Genomic DNA, 17507 nt, shown 5'->3' on the forward strand with positions numbered 1-17507 from the left:
TGGTCATCATTGACTAGCTTTTAGTTCTTAAAATGAATGAAGTTAAATTCCACCAGTTGCTCTGGTGGGCTTTGAACCTGTGCCCCAGTGCATTCATCTCTGGTTTACTAGCCCAGTGACATTACTACTACACCATTGCCCTCCTTATGGCAAACCACTTGGGAGTTTAAATGTGCCCCTCGGTTAAGTGTGTGGTTGAAGGAATATGAGCTTCAGGAGTATGGGGATAAATGTACATGGTAAAGGAATCAAGGGTAATGGGGTTAAGGCGGGAAAGTGGAGTTGAGGACTGTCATATCAGATCAATCGTGATCTCATTGAATGGCGGAGCAGACTCGATGGGCCGAATGGCCCATTTCTGCTCCTATGTCTTATGGTTTTATACGATAGCCACCTGGAATTATGCCTACTGTTTTATTACCATGTACTAACATGCACTGGTTGGGTTTTTCCTGAGTAATGCTGCAATGTTCCGACCGTCAAGTCCCATGACCCGGAATGAAGAGAGGGGAGGTGTAACAAGGAGTTTGTATGATTGATCGTGCAGGAAGCCAAAGATATGTCTGATATCTTTGCTGAAAGTCGGTAAGCTGTGAGCCATACCCATTCTGACATTACATCACTTCTTATTTAAAATCTGAGATTGACAGATACAACCAAGTTATTTAAAAGGTCTGCGATCACTGGGCTAAGTTTGAATGTCCCTTCATCTGCTTATATATAGGAATATAGGCTGAAAGGAATCAGAGGTATTCACAAAGTGAACAAGTGCAGTTCAAGACAAAGTGACATTCTGGGAATATGACAGAAACTAGTATTTTAAAAAGCATACATAACGGGATTGCAAGGCCACATTATGGGTTATAGAAGTCAGTTAATAGATGCCAGAACCAAAAGTAATCGGGTTATGCTGCTGCTGGGTTGCACAAGCCTGCCTTGTAACCCACAGCAGATCTTCCACTACTGTTGCCAGCAGAGTACAATTACAATGTGTTTCTGGGATAAATACAAAAACAAGGAACCATCACCAACAAGTACAGTGGCCATTCCAGCTGGACAAAGCCAACACACATTAGGCTGTCCTTTGATACCATTAGGAATGTTTGCTTGAAATCAGTTGTTGGCTAAAAGTGCTTTAAAGGGGCATGGCCGGGTAGTAAGTGGTGTCCAAAGCCAATTCACATTAACGACAGGAATTTGGCCTTGACTTCTCAATTATGCTGGATGCTGAAATATTATCACAGAATAAAAACCACCAGTAAACCAAAATGAAAAATCGTAAAGGCAAAAGGTTTGCCCAGCCGTCTCTCAGCATAAACACACTTCAGTGTACAACATGGAAATCTTTGTACAGAGGGTGGAAGAGGAAGGCTGCTGCTGGCTTTTAGGAACGAGAATAAACTATTCAGCCCTGGAACCATGTGCTGTCATTGAATTAAAACATGGCTGATCTGGAGTTTATCTCCATTTACCTGCATTAAAGCTATAACCCTTAATACCTTTGACCAACAAAAAAAAAATCAACCAATCTCAGTTTGGAAAATGTTCAATTGACTTCCACTCAACAGTTTTTTGTGTGAAGAAGTATTTCCTAGCATCACCCCTAATTGGATTGGTTCATCATTTAAAGTTTATGCCCCCCTGATCTGGACTTCCAACCAGAGGAAACAATTTAGCTATTTACCTTCGCTGAAGGGCAAGGGGCACGGCCTAAACTTTACAGCTAGGCTTGTCATGGCTGAAGTTTGGAAATACTTCTATGCACCAAGGATGATAGAAGTTTCAAACTCCCATCTACAAATGGCAGTTGATAATTTCAGTTAACCAAAGGTAAAGGGATCTGGTGAAAAGGCAGTAATATGTGGCTAGATTCTCCGCAACCCCGTGCTGAAATCGCAGCCGGCGCGGGGGGCAGAGAATCCCCATTCACGCAGTAATCGGGCCGGGCGCCGGTCCGGCGATTCTCCGGGCCACGAAAATCGGCGTGACCACGGAGTACGCCGCGCGGAAGGCGCCTATTGCCAGAGGCCCCCCAGCAATCCTCCGTCCTAACTGGCCAAGTTCCCGACAGCGTGGAACTAGCCAGCCATTGCCAGTCTGGATGCTGGCGTGGCAGCTGCGGACTCAGTCCATGGCCGCCCTGGTTGGGGGCAGGGGGATCTGAGGCCTGGGGGGGGGGGCCTTATAGGCGGCCGGGGATTAGATCAGCGCGGTCGATCAGAGGCATTTCCTTTCTCTGTGTGGCTCTGCGGTCCGGGTCCGCCATGGAGCTTGACGAGGCCACCGCTCTGCGCATGCGCGGACTCCGAACCTGAAGTGCGGGGGCCCGTATCTGCAGTTAAAGCTGTGAGATTTACTCCAGGTCCCTGCTAGCCCCCTGCAGGGCATTGAATTCGTTTAACTTTTTTTTAAATAGGAATTTTGGGAGTAAAACCTCACCGCTTTAATGCCGGCATGGGGACATAGTCCCATTTTGGGAGAATCCAGCCTATGGAGTTAGGTTGATTGAATGGTATCAGAAGCTGAAGGGGCTGAATGGCCTACTCCTGTCCCTATATCCCTTGAGAGCAATAGTGAATCTTTATTAGTTAGACTGTGTGTAGTTAGTTGTCACAGAGATTTATGGCACACCAATTGGCAGCCTTTTCAACATCTGGTGCTCACCGTACTGATACAAGAGAAGATGATCAGTTGACTGATTGGTAACACTCAGTATGATGTGAATCCTTCGCAGAAAGTTACAATTGCTGGGTGACCACCTTTTGAATGTTTCTAAATTAATCAATAGCCACTTCAAAACACTCCTAGTAAACCAGTATTTAAAGTAGTATATTCTGCTTCACTGCCCCATGATCTTGTGTTTTATAAATGGAATGAACAGCACATTGTCCTTTTCTCTTACAGTTCTGAAGTAGCTTCCAAATAATAACCAAGGACTTTCACTGACAGTGCAACTTGTTGCATCAATGAGCGGCTCGGCTATTTGCTGAGGTTGGCAGAGTTGTGGAATTCAGCTAGTTAAAGAAAATTGCTTGCATCATATAAGCAGTTACACGAGGTATTGGAAGGCAGCCATGCGGTTTCAACACCAAGGCTGAAAATATGAAGGAGTCTGCTTTCAACTCGAGTGGTATCATCTCACACAGCATCACCACCATTCGAGGAGTCACTCATCTCCTGTAGTCTGCCCTCCACAGTTCAGTGGGAATGATGAACTTCAGTCCTACAAGAATAGCACCTCGTCGGGTCAGCTCCTCTTTCCCTCTCTCTGGATGGCAGCAAGTTTGCTCCCTCTCCACCCTCTAACGCATCATGGAGTCAGAAAGCCAGATGGGCCGGGGTCCTCCAGCAGTGGTCAAAGTGCTACAGTCTGAGTTGGGTGCACAGCTGTGGGAGCATCCACCTGTAGGCAGTCATTGTCATCTCAAGGGTCCCCACATGAACGCCACCAGATAAAGCTGTTTTGACCACTGCCTTGAAAATTGGCACAGACTTGTAGAATCCGCCTGTGGTGATCAAACCCCTGGGTTATAGCCCTTCGTGTGAACAAAAGCTGCTGGCTATCTACTAGTGTCTTGATGGCTAAGTCAGAGGAGGTTATAATGTATTTAACACAAGGGAAGCCAGCCACTACAGAACTCTCTCAATTTGCATCTTGAGGAAGAAATCCATTCCTATTCTACCCCTCCTAGCATCAGTTGAGCAATTCCCCAGCGGCACATAGTGCTAGAATCAATGTTACATGAAGAAATTCCTCCACCTTTCTATTAATGTAAAGTTAGTAGCCAGGATTCTCGATGTCTGTCCGCTACTGCTGCTGGCGAGGATGGAGAATTTTGGCGTGTCGTTCGCTGACGGCAGGATTCTATGCTCCCACTGCTCGTCAATGGTATTCCCCATTGAAGCCACCCCACGGCGTCAGGAAACTCATGGACGGGGGTGGACTGCTGGAGTCAACAGAGAAGCTCGACGCCAGCGAATGGCCACCCGATGCAATGCATTTCCTGACCCTGCTAAATAGAGCATTAGAATCCTCCTTATGCACTCCAGCCTGCCCGGTGAAGCACAGCCTCCGGATGCTACGCTCAGTGCCAACCAACAATGTTAGCATACAAAGTAGCAAAGATTAGTGGGAGACTAGTGGACTGGGAAATCTTTAGGGGGCAACAGAAAGCTACTAAAAAAGCTATAAAGAAGAGTAAGATAGATTATGAGAGTAAATTTGCTCAGAATATAAAAACAGATAGTAAAAGTTTCTACAAATATATAAAACAAAAAAGAGTGGCTAAGGTAAATATTGGTCCTTTAGAGGATGAGAAGGGAGATTTAATAATGGGAGATGAGGAAATGGCTGAGGAACTGAACAGGTTTTTTGGGTCGGTCTTCACAGTGGAAGACACAAATAACATGCCAGTGACTGATGGAAATGAGGCTATGACAGGTGAGGACCTTGAGAGGATTGTTATCACCAAGGAGGTAGTGATGGGCAAGCTAATGGGGCTAAAGGTAGACAAGTCTCCTGGCCCTGATAGAATGCATCCCAGAGTGCTAAAAGAGATGGCTAGGGAAATTGCAAATGCACTAGTGATAATTTACAAAAATTCTCTAGACTCTGGAGTGGTCCCGGCGGATTGGAAATTAGCAAACGTGACACCACTGTTTAAAAAAGGAGGTAGGCAGAAAGCGGGTAATTATAGGCCAGTGAGCTTAACTTCGGTAGTAGGGAAGATGCTGGAATCTATCATCAAGGAAGAAATAGCGAGGCATCTGGATGGAAATTGTCCCAGTGGGCAGATGCAGCATGGGTTCATAAAGGGCAGGTCGTGGCTAACTAATTTAGTGGAATTTTTTGAGGACATTACCAGTGCGGTATATAACGGGGAGCCAATGGATGTGGTATATCTGGATTTCCAGAAAGCCTTTGACAAGGTGCCACACAAAAGGTTGCTGCATAAGATAAAGATGCATGGCATTAAGGGGAAAGTAGTAGCATGGATAGAGGATTGGTTAATTAATAGAAAGCAAAGAGTGGGGATTAATGGGTGTTTCTCTGGTTGGCAATCAGTAGCTAGAGGTGTCCCTCAGGGATCAGTGTTGGGCCCACAACTGTTCACAATTTACATAGACGATTTGGAGTTGGGGACCAAGGGCAATGTGTCCAAGTTTGCAGACGACACTAAGATAAGTGGTAAAGCAAAATGTGCAGAGGATACTGGAAATCTGCAGAGGGATTTGGATAGGCTAAGTGAATGGGCCAGGGTCTGGCAGATGGAATACAATGTTGACAAATGTGAGGTTATCCATTTTGGTCGGAATAACAGCAAAAGGGATTATTATTTAAATGATAAAATATTAAAACATGCTGCTGTGCAGAGAGAGACCTGGGTGTGCTAGTGCATGAGTCGCAAAAAGTTGGTTTACAGGTGCAACAAGTTATTAAGAAGGCAAATGGAATTTTGTCCTTCATTGCTAGAGGGATGGAGTTTAAGACTAGGGAGGTTATGCTGCAATTGTATAAGGTGTTCGTGAGGCCGCACCTGGAGTGTTGTGTTCAGTTTTGGTCTCCTTACTTGTGAAAGGACGTACTGGCACTGGAGGGTGTGCAGAGGAGATTCACTAGGTTAATCCCAGAGCTGAAGGGGTCGGATTACGAGGAGAGGTTGAGTAGACTGGGACTGTACTCGTTGGAATTTAGAAGGATGAGGGGGGATCTTATAGAAACATATAAATTATGAAGGGAAGATGCGGGCAGGTTGTTTCCACTGGCCGGTGAAAGCAGAACTAGGGGGCATAGCCTCAAAATAAGGGGAAGTAGATTTAGGACTGAGGTTAGGAGGAACTTCTTCACCCAAAGGGTTGTGAATCTATGGAATTCCTTGCCCAGTGAAGCAGTAGAGGCTCCTTCATTAAATGTTTTTAAGATAAAGATAGATAGTTTTTTGAAGAATAAAGGGATTAAGGGTTATGGTGTTCGGGCTGGAAAGTGGAGCTGAGTCCACAAAAGATCAGCCATGATCTCATTGAATGGCGGAGCAGGCTCAACGGGCCAGATGGCCTACTCCTGCTTCTAGTTCTTATGTTACCTATAGGCTCTGAGATCTGGGAGATGCTAGTGAGCAGCACTGCTAAGCTGCTGTCTTCTAACAGATCTATCTTACTGCTCATCCTGATATCTGAGGCTGCTCCGAACAAATCATAAAGATTATTATTATTATTAAATTCTATTGCCACAAGTAGGCTTACACTGACACTGCAATGAAGTTACTGTGAAAAGCCCCTAGTCACCACATTCCAGCGCCTGTTCAGGTTCACAGAGGAAGAATTCAGAATGTCCAATTCACCGAACAAGCACGTTACAGTGCAGAAGGAGGCCATTCGGCCCATCGAGTCTGCACCGGCCCTTAGAAAGAGCACCCTACTCAAGCCCACATCTCCACTCTATCCCCAGTAATCCCACCTAACTTGTTTTGACACTAAGGGCAATTTAGCATGACCAAACCACCTAACCTGCAAATCTGTGGGAGAAAACCGGAGCACCCGGAGGAAACCCACGCAGACATGGGGAGAACGTGTAGACTCCGCACACACACTGACCCAAGCTGGGAATTGAACCTGGGACCCTGGAACTGTGAAGCAACAGTGCTAACCACTGTGCTACTGTGCCGCCCCGAAGCAAAATGGCATGCATAGTGACCTTTCGGAGATCAAAGGCTGATTTTAAAAAAATTATTTCATGGCATGCGAGTATCGCTGGCAAAGCCAGCATTTATTGCCCATCCCTAATTACCCTTGAACTGTGTGGCTTGCTCGGCCATTTCAGAGGGCAGTCAAGAGTCAGACACATTACTGTGGCTCTGGAGGCACATGTAGTCACAGGCAAGGAAGGTAGATTTCCGTCCCTAAATGGACATTAATGAACCAGATGGGTTTTTACGACAAATGGAGATAATTTCACGGTCACCATTACTGAGACCGTCTTTCAATTCCAAATGTTAATAATTGGATTTAAATTGAATTTTAGTCGAAATCTTTTTCAAAAATTGGAAGTTAGAAATCGATAATAGGTTACTATAAATAATCTCGCCACAACAACAATTAACATGCAGAAACAAATCCTCTGTTTAAAGACTGTATTTTGTGACAATGCATAAATAATGCTTTGCAGAAAGAAGAAAATTCTCTATCAATGATGAAACTATAACTAACGAAAGGCATGCCAGCAAATTCCATCCCTGCTATGCAAGTTGAGGCTTTTTTTTAGGAACCAATGTCTGGCTATCTTCATAATTCTATGGGGAAATATATATTTTACTGACCACAAATTAGTGACCTAGGCATCTACCCTCCTAAAACCAGTAGATTACAGGAATTATGATTGCAAACAATTTGAACCCATCAGCCTCGATTCTGGATTACTCATCCAGTGTTATTACCACTACACCACCATCTTCCCCAAGGGATCAAGACAAAAGAAACAGAAATAAGCAAAACTCCAAGCGAAAACCACTTGGAAATTAATTGAACACAACACATAGATCCCCTTAATGTGAATAGAGCTCCGAATGCGCCAGTCAATGCCCGAGGCCAATCCCAAAGGATTTTGTTCAGCAAATTGGCCACCGGGTAGGGCTTTTCTCCCACCAGTTAAAAATTGCACCAATATTCCCAATTACAGCAATCAGGACCCAATCCATATTCATGGGACAAAAACAGAAAATGGTGGGAAATCGCCTCAGGCCTGACAGCATTATGGAGAGAGAACAGAGCCAACATCGAGTCTGGATGACTCTTCGTCAGAGCTACATTCATGAGAAACCTGTCTATCTCTTGGCAGGTACTTCCACCACCACAGCACAGTGAACAATGAAATTACCAGAGAGATTACAGCTGGAACCTGACATTAAGTCAAATCAATCAGCGGTACAGTGGTTAGCACTGCTGCCTCACAGCGCCAGGGACCCGGGTTCAATTCCGACCTCGGGTCACTGTCTGTGCGGAGTCTGCACATTCTACCAGTGTCTGTGTGGATTTCCTCCGGGTGCTCCGGTTTCCTTCCACATCCAAGGATGTGCTGCTTAGGTGGACTGGCCATGCTAAATTGCCCCTTAGTGTCCAAAGATGTGCAGGTTTGGCAGGGCTATGGGGTTGCAAGGAATAGGGCGGAGGCCTGGGTGGGGTGCTCTTTCAGACTCGATGGGCTGAATAGCCTCCTTCTGCACTGTAGGGATTCGATGATTTTTGTACTCTTTGCAGTTTTGTTAAAACACAGGTTCAAATAACAATTTATGATTTGCATTTACCTCTTTTAATCTATAACCACAATAAATGGCCAAAATGTCACAGCAGGTTAGAAATAATTAATAGTAACTGTTGACTTTGGCATAGGAAAGATAGGTACAGTTATAATTTTGACTTTTTAGCTTTGTTGTATCCTTGACCGAAGTTCAATAATAAAAACTAAGCTGGCACACATTCAAGAATGCAGTCTTCTGATGAACAGAGAAAGGAAAAACAGCTTTGTCCCACAATCACTGACATAAACATCCTAGTCCACTTGGGGCAGAGCAGAATCTTCATCCATCCTTATTTGGTGTTTCGGGGGCAGGATCATGATCATAATCAGGAGGTTCCCATGCACCCACTTACACTGGCAGCAGTTAGAGCTGCACACAGTCACCTTCCTAAGCCAAAGGCAATTTCAGGAACTCTCTTCTTCAGCTCCAAAGGGAGCTCTAAGTTTTGAAACCAAAGCTAAATGAGCTCTTCTATAACAGTTACTATTTACCGTATGACCATAGCATGGGAATATGGGGGGTGTTAGTGCAATGTCTGATTTTTTAATTGACTAATTGAGACAGTGTACCCGATAGCTAATTAACCAGCATACAAGATTTGCGATCAGCCCTGGAGTGGTTCTGAAAAAAACCCATCTACTTTGAAGGAGCTGACAATCTAACCAGGTCGCAGCCCATATGAACATCCCTACTGGCCTACTGACAGTTTGACAGCACAAGTGATTGAATGGTGGAGCAGACTCGATGGGCCAAGTGGCCCAATTCTGCTCCTATGTCTTATGGTCTAAGTGTGAGGGTAAGTAAATGCCCCATTTCAATTCTGAATTTTGGATTCAGGCAGAGGGGAGTTAAATATGAGGTCTGAATGTTATGAAATCACAAGTGCACCTCTCAACTTTCTCAGTGATGGTTATTGTCCTTTTGGTCATCTTGTCCATTTCCTTTTGTAATGGTAGCTGGTTAATAGATAATGTTTTCTTACTTCAGCCCAGAATCATCAGAAACTCTTACAAACACCGCGCTCACCCTTGAGACTTTCTTCACTGTGAGGTTACCTTTGTGGAGTCCCTGATCATGTTCGTCGGATGCCCTTGAACCTTTCACAGCCAACTAGCATTCCTGCAGTGCTATCACTGCTGTTATGTAGGCATCTACACACAGCAAAGTCCCACTGAAGAATAACTAGGATAAAGAACTGAGTTACCTGTTTATTGGTGGTGTTGGTTTTGAGAAGGAACATTTGCCAGCACACGAGAAGAAATCTCCGGTCCTCTTCACAAATGTGTCAGGGGGTCACCTGGTGTGAGCGCGGGAGCAGCTGTGTTTTCGCGAGCCCTGGTTCCACTTGTCTCTTAATCATAACACACATTCTATAATCATCTTTTGGGGGGGATATATGTCTTGAGCTATGCCCCTGGTGGGAATTTGGTGGTAAAGAGTGGAGTTGAATCAGAGAGAATCCTCTTTGCTTTGGGGAGGTCGGAGGTGTCTGAGGTGGGGTTCACTTGCAGTGGCGGTTTAGCTGGTGAGCCCGGCGGAGCTGTGTGCCTTGGGATGATGGCTGCTATTGCTAATGATGCTCTGAACGCTAATCTTGGCTTGGTAGAGCAGATCTTTGATGGTAACTTTGATGCCCAGTATCCTTGTGAGAAGGTTAGATGGAGCACACTGTATCTGACCTTCAAGGCCTGGGGTCAGGTAGAAGCCCCAATCATTGGTCTTCGGCTTCCCTGTTTGCGTGAGGTGTTGAAGGTGGCGGGCCATGTCAAATCATCCCCCCTGACCGGGCACTGGGTTTCTGGCTGCCTGGCGTCGGCGCACCGGAGTGACGGAGGTGAGGACGCTTCGATCGATGGACCTTTTCTGAGATCCTGAGTGTTATTTGACGATCCTGTCATGGCCTTGAGCTTCTCAAGTGACACAGATGGTGTTATTATTCTGCAGTTCATCAATAATCCTGGACTTTAACCCTTTGTGATTATGCTGTTGATTTCATGTTGTTGCCCTTTCTCTTGGCGAGGGTGTATGATGTTTAAGCATGAAGGGGAGGGTCATTTGTTATCCTGTTTCAGCAGAAGCCATGCTGAATCGGTAATGTCTGATCCTTCTTTTTTTTTGGTGTGCTGTCACCCTTGCATCCATGAGGAAGGAGTGCATTTTAGGCACCTCTTATCTCACTGATAGGGAAGATGAGTGGAGCCACGACAGAGTGATGTGTAATTGGTTGGTGGAATGGTGGGTGGTAGGGTTGGATTACTCCTCACTTCAATTGAGGATAGCCCCCAGTTAGAGCTAATTGTATCAGGTTTTCATTTTGTATTTTTCTTTTGCCGTTGCTTTGAATTTTCAGAATCTGTACTTGCCTCCTTTGAAGCTCTGTGCAGATCATGTATCCTGGACAGGACTGGGTCCTTCTGATTCTTTTTTGTGGTTGCCGTTTTTAAGGCTATTGAGTAGGGGGAAATGAGTGGTGGCGCACACCAGGAAGGGGATGGTTAATCCTTGTTTGATTTGTTGAAGTGCGAGGTTGTTTGCTAGGTCTCTGCTTTGTCAGAGCCCTTCTTCGGCTTGGGGGGCCGGCTTGATAGGGGAGTTAGGCACCTCCTCCGGGTGCTCTCATATAGCGGTTTCCTGAATGTCCTCCTCATTGTGGTTGGGTCTTCCATGGGGAGGCAGTGTTTTTCCCTCGGTTAAGCCAGTGCGGCCCTGTCCCCTAATATCCTTCTTGCACGGGCATACAGTTCTAGTCTGTGACTAATGTTGTTGGGTTTACTCAAGCGTTCCTCCCTTGGCGAGGGGGGGGGGTCTTCTTTTCATTTGGGTGAGCAACGTGCTGTTATAAGCCTGTGTTGGTCGGTGGGTTAGTGCGCTGCCCTGGGTGTGGTTAGTGAAGTGCAGGGCCAGGTGAGTGGTAGGCCCTGGCGTGTGCTGGGAGTCTTTGGGTTATTGAATCCTTTGTCTCAGAATATGCTGGACAAGGGCAGCACAGTGGTTAGCACTGCTGCTTACAGCACTGAGGACCCAAGTTCGAATCCTAGCCCTGGATCACTGTCCATGTGGAGTATGCACATTCTCCCCGTGTCTGCGTGGGTCTCACCCCCACAACTCAAAGATGTGCAGGGTAGGTAGATTGGCCACACTATATTGCCCCTTAATTGGAAAAAAATAATTGGGTACTCTAAATTTTATTTAAAAAGAGTATGCTGGACTAGGCCAGGTCCGCTGCTGTGATTGATATCCTGTTGCCCTCCTATGTTTGGAACATCCCTTCGCGAAGGCATTTATTGGGGACATCCTGAGAGGCTGAGGTTTTTTGATGTGCTGAATATCCTTGGTTTGTTGACTCCTAAGTGCACGAACGCATGGGGTTTGATCCGGATCCTTTACTGTGGTTCATACCCTGATGCTCCCCTTATGGTTGGGACATTCCCTTTATTGAACAAGCAGCATTTTCTCTTCCTCATCCTTGTGGGTGGGCGTGCTCTGGCCGAATACGGGTTTATGGTTGTATCTGGATCCTCTTTTATCCTGAGAACATTAGCTCCTGGTAGCTCTCCCTTTTTATCCTGTGCTGTTTAATGTATCGGGAGACGCTGACTACACCGGCCATTATCTGAATTTATAGTTGCTGGCCCTCTCTGTATAAAAATGTGGAATGATGATTGCTCTGCACTGTGCCTGAAGTTGGGTTTATGTGGTGTGGAACATAGTAAATATCCTTCCACAACTCGCGATCTCGCGCATTTTCTTTTTCTATTATTGTGATGGTGGGGTTTGACAATCCATGATTGGCTCCCACAGGGGTACAGATGAGGCTAACATCTGGAAGGAGGAGGCGACAATGTGTCTTTGGTGCTGCTGGAGTTGAGGCAGCTATGTTCTGATGTGCGCCCGAACATGGCGTGAAAAATCTATCCGGAACTCAAGTGGTCGTTGCAAGCAGTCACCGTATGGGAAGGTGCGCAGAATTCTACCATGTTTTCATGGTCTTATCCTTCACTCCCTTGTTCACTGGTGGGGCGTTGTAAAGCATCAGGTTGAGTCTAATGATTGCACTGAGCCAGATATATTGCTGTTCTCCTGTTCCCCTCTGTATCCATATATATTGAAACGTGTTGTGCTGAGCTGCACCATTCCTGTGGTTTGGTCACATTACTCAAAATGGCAAACTTCAATAAACACTTTTTTTTTAAAAAAGGTGTCATGGGATTTTCAAGAGTGTTCTGAACCAGCTGAGTAAGACTAGTTGGATACCATTCCACCCAAGAATCGACACTTGCAATGCTCCCTGAAATGTTATGTGCTGAAATTCAAGTGTGGAACTTGAACACGTACAGGGGGTGGGGGGGGGGAAGAAATTGCAGCCTCTACCCTCACTATCCCTAGCTCCAGGGTGCACAATGCATGTAAAAATGGATGTTGGCACAGGTACTCAGACTCCTTGGGGTGGGGCGGTGACAGTTGGCTGAATGGCTGGTGTAGTGCCAGGATGATAGGGTTCAATCCGTGTTCCAGCTGGATGGTTTGGGATCTGCCTTCTTTCCCTGCATGTTGTGGAGTTCGTGGCACAGTGGGTCAGAACTGCCTTTGGGCAGTGAGTGCACTAAGTTGATGATTTTGGTGATTAGGGGGTAGAAAATGTTGCTTTTTAGAAGAAGATGGGAATGCTATTTTTTCCACTTGGATGATCCATTAGATAAATAATCTTATGTCACTGGGGAGGATGTGGCAGCCCGGAAATTCTATCTTGTTCCAAGTGAAATTGTAAATATTTGTATGAAGAGCATGTTAGAAATTCACTACAGATAGCAACCAGCAGAGATCTCCCCACCCTCAATGGAAAGGAATGCTCTTGGGGAGCTTAAAAATGTCGCCACGCTCCCAGAGGACCTCTTTGAGAGCTGACTGGTGGTGATTTAACCAGAGGGCCACCGGACCTCAGGCAAGGGGCAAGGTCGAGAAGGCGGGGCCTTCAAGAATAATCTCAGTCAGTACGGGAATTAAATTGTCCCCGCTGACATCGCTCCGCATCACAAACTGGCCATCCAGCCAACTGAGCTAACTGACCCGTCAAAGCATTTAGAAATGTTTTTGCCCAGTTGCTCTTGGGGAGTATTGGGGTGAGAATAATGTGAGGCAGGGGAGAAAAGTGGCTCCCAGTTTTAGGTAGGTGTTGTAGCCTGCAGCAAATAGATTTCCAAGGATCCCTTGTCTGTTTTGGATGATTAAAATATCAGTCTTGGAGAGAGATTAAAGATTCTTTGTCTTGGTCACTTAGAATGACCCCCTTATGGACAGAAACTGAAATTGTGATAAATCATGAACCTTTGGCAGAAACATCTTTTTTGGCTTTATCTACCCTAACTTATCAGGGTGACAGAAGGGTCTCATCAGAGGCTCCAATTTGACAAAAAGGAGATATTATCAGAGCCACGGGACAACATAATCCTCGACAGATCGCAAAAGAAACAATCCTGGTGGGTTTTTTTTCAGATTGTTATTTTAGTATAAACCTTTTTCAAATATCAGAAGTTGGAGCGCGCTAATGCGAGATTATGAATAATTTTGCCACAACAAAAATTCAAGATCAGAAACAAATTCTGCGTATGAAGACTGTAGTTTGTGACAATGCATAAAGCATGCTTTGCTGAGACAGGGAAATTCTCTATAAAACTATTGAAAGACTTGCCAGCAAATACCATCCTGCGATGAAAGTTAAGCAATGTCTGGCTACCCTCATAACTCTATGGGGGAAATATATATTTTACTGACCACAAATTAGTGACCGAGGCATTCATTATCCTCCCAAATCCAGTAGAATTGCCACAAAAATCTTACTTAACACTGAGGGCAAGAGCAGCAGATTTGAAAACAAAACGAGCCCTAAACACTGTCACGGAGTAAGGATATTATAGGGTGTCAGCACATTGAAATGTACAGCCAAATTCTCAATAATGACACTGCACAGAGTAGTGAGGCCGTGGAATGCCCTACCTGCTACAGTAGTGAACTCGCCAATATTGAGGGCATTTAAAAGTTTATTGGATAAACATATGGATGATAATGGTATAGTGTAGGTTAGATGGCTTTTGTTTCGGTGCAACATCGTGGGCCGAAGGGCCTGTACTGCGCTGTATTGTTCTATGATATATACGATAACATATATATTGCACTTACACAAGACAACTTGAGGTGGCACTAATACAATTGCATTCTCAGTCAAAAGGGGGAATTTAAAAAGTCTTACTGAATGATCTTTGTTCACCCTTGCATTACAGAATTTAATACTTTCCCCCACTCCAGGCTAAGAAATATATCTCGAGGACATTTCACAAAAGCACACGTTGTCACACCTACAGAAACAGAACGAGGGAAGATGCACCCTACATTTCAAGACAATTCCCCTTTGTCACCATGACATTTACTGAACGCTTCAAGACCACTCGGCCTGCTTGGAAAATGATATTAATGGGAAGGAATTAGCTGAGGAAGTGATTATTTTCCGGTGGCCCGAGAGTAAATATTAAAAAACGCCTTCACCAGTTAATGATGCCTGTGGTGAGAAGTAAACAGAAATTGGAGTTTGTGCAGATCTTTTTGAAACTGGCCAAGAATAACGCCAAACGCCCTTTTCTCCCTCCCCCCGGCTCTTTACACGGCTGGATTGAATGAGCATCGTGGTGCCATTATATAAATGTAATCTCACACTGATCTGAGGTTCATGTAAATAATCCGTCCGGACGCCGGGGACACAAATGTTGCTGTGTTTATCATTCATTACCCCCCATTTGACGGTTGATTTCTTTACACACAGCTTTCAAAAAAAGACAATCATGAAAAAAAACAAAGATCAGTCCAAACTTGTCAAGACGTTTATATAGTTTTCTTTTGTTTGAAATGGACAGTTTTAAATTTTTTATGAGGGGTTGTCTTTCTCTGGGAATTCTGACGGCTGCTAGCTCCGATTGTTTCAGCAGTAAGGCGAGAATGGGGCACATAACACGTTTATACATGAATGCTGGCTGGCTGGCAGCCTTGTGATCTTCGGGGTGGATTGGTTCTCGGCAGGAACACTTGCACACTTCGGTAGCCCCCTAAAATCGCATTTATGCGCCCAATGTCCTTTCCCTGTCAGTTTCACATGGGGGGGGGGGTGGAATATACATTGTAATTTCACCTTACCTTCACCGAGAGAGAGAGAGAGACCAGCTGAGCACCGGGTTGACCAGGTTTAACTCAAGTGTCTTCACAGCAGATGTCCCAAAACGAGCAGCCGAATGGTTGGAAGCAGCATGTAAAAAAACCAGAGTGACTGCAGCCTATATGGAGCCCAGATAAATCACACACCTGCTTCTTCAGTGGAGTCTGTCCAAATAAAGCAGCAGAAAATGTACATAAACAGTGTCAGTGTGGGGCTGCACCCTTCTACTTACTCAGCATTTGCAGACAACAGTTATACTGTTAAGGTAACATTACAGCAAAACGCTCCTTTACCACACAAAATACTGCCTCTGTTTCCCTGATAGCAGATGCGTGGAGATATGTCCCTTTGCACTCCAGATTTGTTTTTTCAAATTTAGTTCAGAGGCAACAATTAACAGGCTGGTAGTCAAGCATCAGTGAGGTGGCATTCTGAGACACAATAATCATCTGGAGTGCAGGACTTTCTCTCCTTAGTAGCTGATTTTATTGCTGGATAAAGCAGAGCATTATCCCAGTGTGCTCCCATAACCAAAATGGCTGGTCCTTTTCAGCAATGCTGCAGAAAGCCCATTGGTTTACCATTAGCTTTTTATAACCATGGCAACAAGCAACAGAGGGATTTGTGCTGCAGGCATGGTAGATCATGTGCAGGTCAATGGAAAGAATAGAATAGCAGATTCTCTGTAGCTTTAAAAAAATCTAAATGCAGGGCAATGCGCGGCTCAAACCTGGCCATACATTCCACTGCATCAGCAAACTTGACATTTGTGACGCCAATACTTCACAATTATATAGCATAAACCATCACCGAAATACTTTACTACTCGCGATGCGAGTACAGCTTGTAGATAAACCTATCAAATGCCATCGCTGTTACTGGGGATGGTGCAATGCAATTTATTAATAGATAGCAATGCAAGTCTTATAGTTCAACAACAATAAAATATTGTGACAATTTTTATTTTACAAATACGTCTTATTTCTTTATGTTCTGGGAAAATTACGAATCTGTCAAAATAATTATGGGGAGGTTTTAATATATATAATTATGATCAACACTTCACCCAATTAGTCATGATTTTTTCCAACAATGTGTCTGAAATATAATTTCACTCTCTAACCTTTACATCACCACGACAAAATTATTTAACCCCACCCTTGTCGTTAGCAGGAGCTATAACAAGGTAGATTGCTCATCTAGAGGGAAGGTAGCCTTCTCTGAACAAAGGCTTCCTCCGCCCCACCGTGAGTTCAGTTAGGACAATAGTTACATACGCCTGCAGCCAGCAGAATTTTCACTGGCATGCCAATGGATTGTTATTGTAATACCTCACAGGACTTCCTCCCATTTTGTTTACATGTCATGCTTTACACTGTACTAAAGTGGGATTGTGTGGTGATATTTAATCACCGCAGCCTCCATTTAAAAGAAAAATCTATATTTTGAGCTTCAAAAGCACCCAGTAATCTAAAATCTGAAACAAGACAACAACGCAGCTGTATGGAATAAGGCACAACTTGGTGAAAATATATAGTGCGACTTTAGCAAATGACTGACAAGTATCATATCTATTTATATCAAGGCACAACTAAAAGGCAATACTTCCAATTTAGCCAGATAAATGCTCCAATTGCCACAATGGAATTAATGAGTGGAGGAAAATGAGAACAATGAAAAGCCACTTGACCGATGTATAAAGTACACCCGACAACATCATGGGGCTGGTTTAGCACAGTGGGCTAAATAGCTGGCTTGTAATGCACACCAAGGCAGCAGCGCGGGTTCAATTCCCGTACCGGCTCCCCGAACAAGCTCCAGAATGTGGCGATTCGGACTTTTCACAGTAACTTCAGTGAAGATATGCGATTATTATTATAGACTCTACACCATCTATTTAACCAGCAAGGAGAAACTAAGAATCATGGAATGGCTCCAGCGCAGAAGGAGGCCATTTGGTCCATTGTGTCAGTGCCAGCTCTTTGCAAGAGCAAATTTCCTAATTCCACCGC

At 44.7% G+C, this 17507-nt stretch overlaps 1 protein-coding gene across 22 annotated transcripts in view; it reads right to left on the minus strand.

The window, feature by feature from the left end:
• Window positions 1-17507, minus strand: part of LOC140429207 (sorbin and SH3 domain-containing protein 2-like) — a 1121994-nt gene that overhangs the window by 871681 nt on the left and 232806 nt on the right. For 4 of the 22 annotated variants that reach the window (XM_072515915.1, XM_072515912.1, XM_072515911.1 and 1 more), the window contains exon 1: window positions 15477-16241. The gene's annotated coding sequence lies outside the window, so the exon portion shown is untranslated. Of the gene's footprint in view, window positions 1-15476; window positions 16246-17507 lie in introns of those variants that run through there. The other 18 variants (XM_072515909.1, XM_072515908.1, XM_072515907.1 and 15 more) reach the window with 12 other exon arrangements.

Source organism: Scyliorhinus torazame, chromosome 9 (assembly GCF_047496885.1).
Source record: "Scyliorhinus torazame isolate Kashiwa2021f chromosome 9, sScyTor2.1, whole genome shotgun sequence".
In the NCBI taxonomy this organism is placed as follows: Eukaryota; Metazoa; Chordata; class Chondrichthyes; order Carcharhiniformes; family Scyliorhinidae; genus Scyliorhinus; species Scyliorhinus torazame.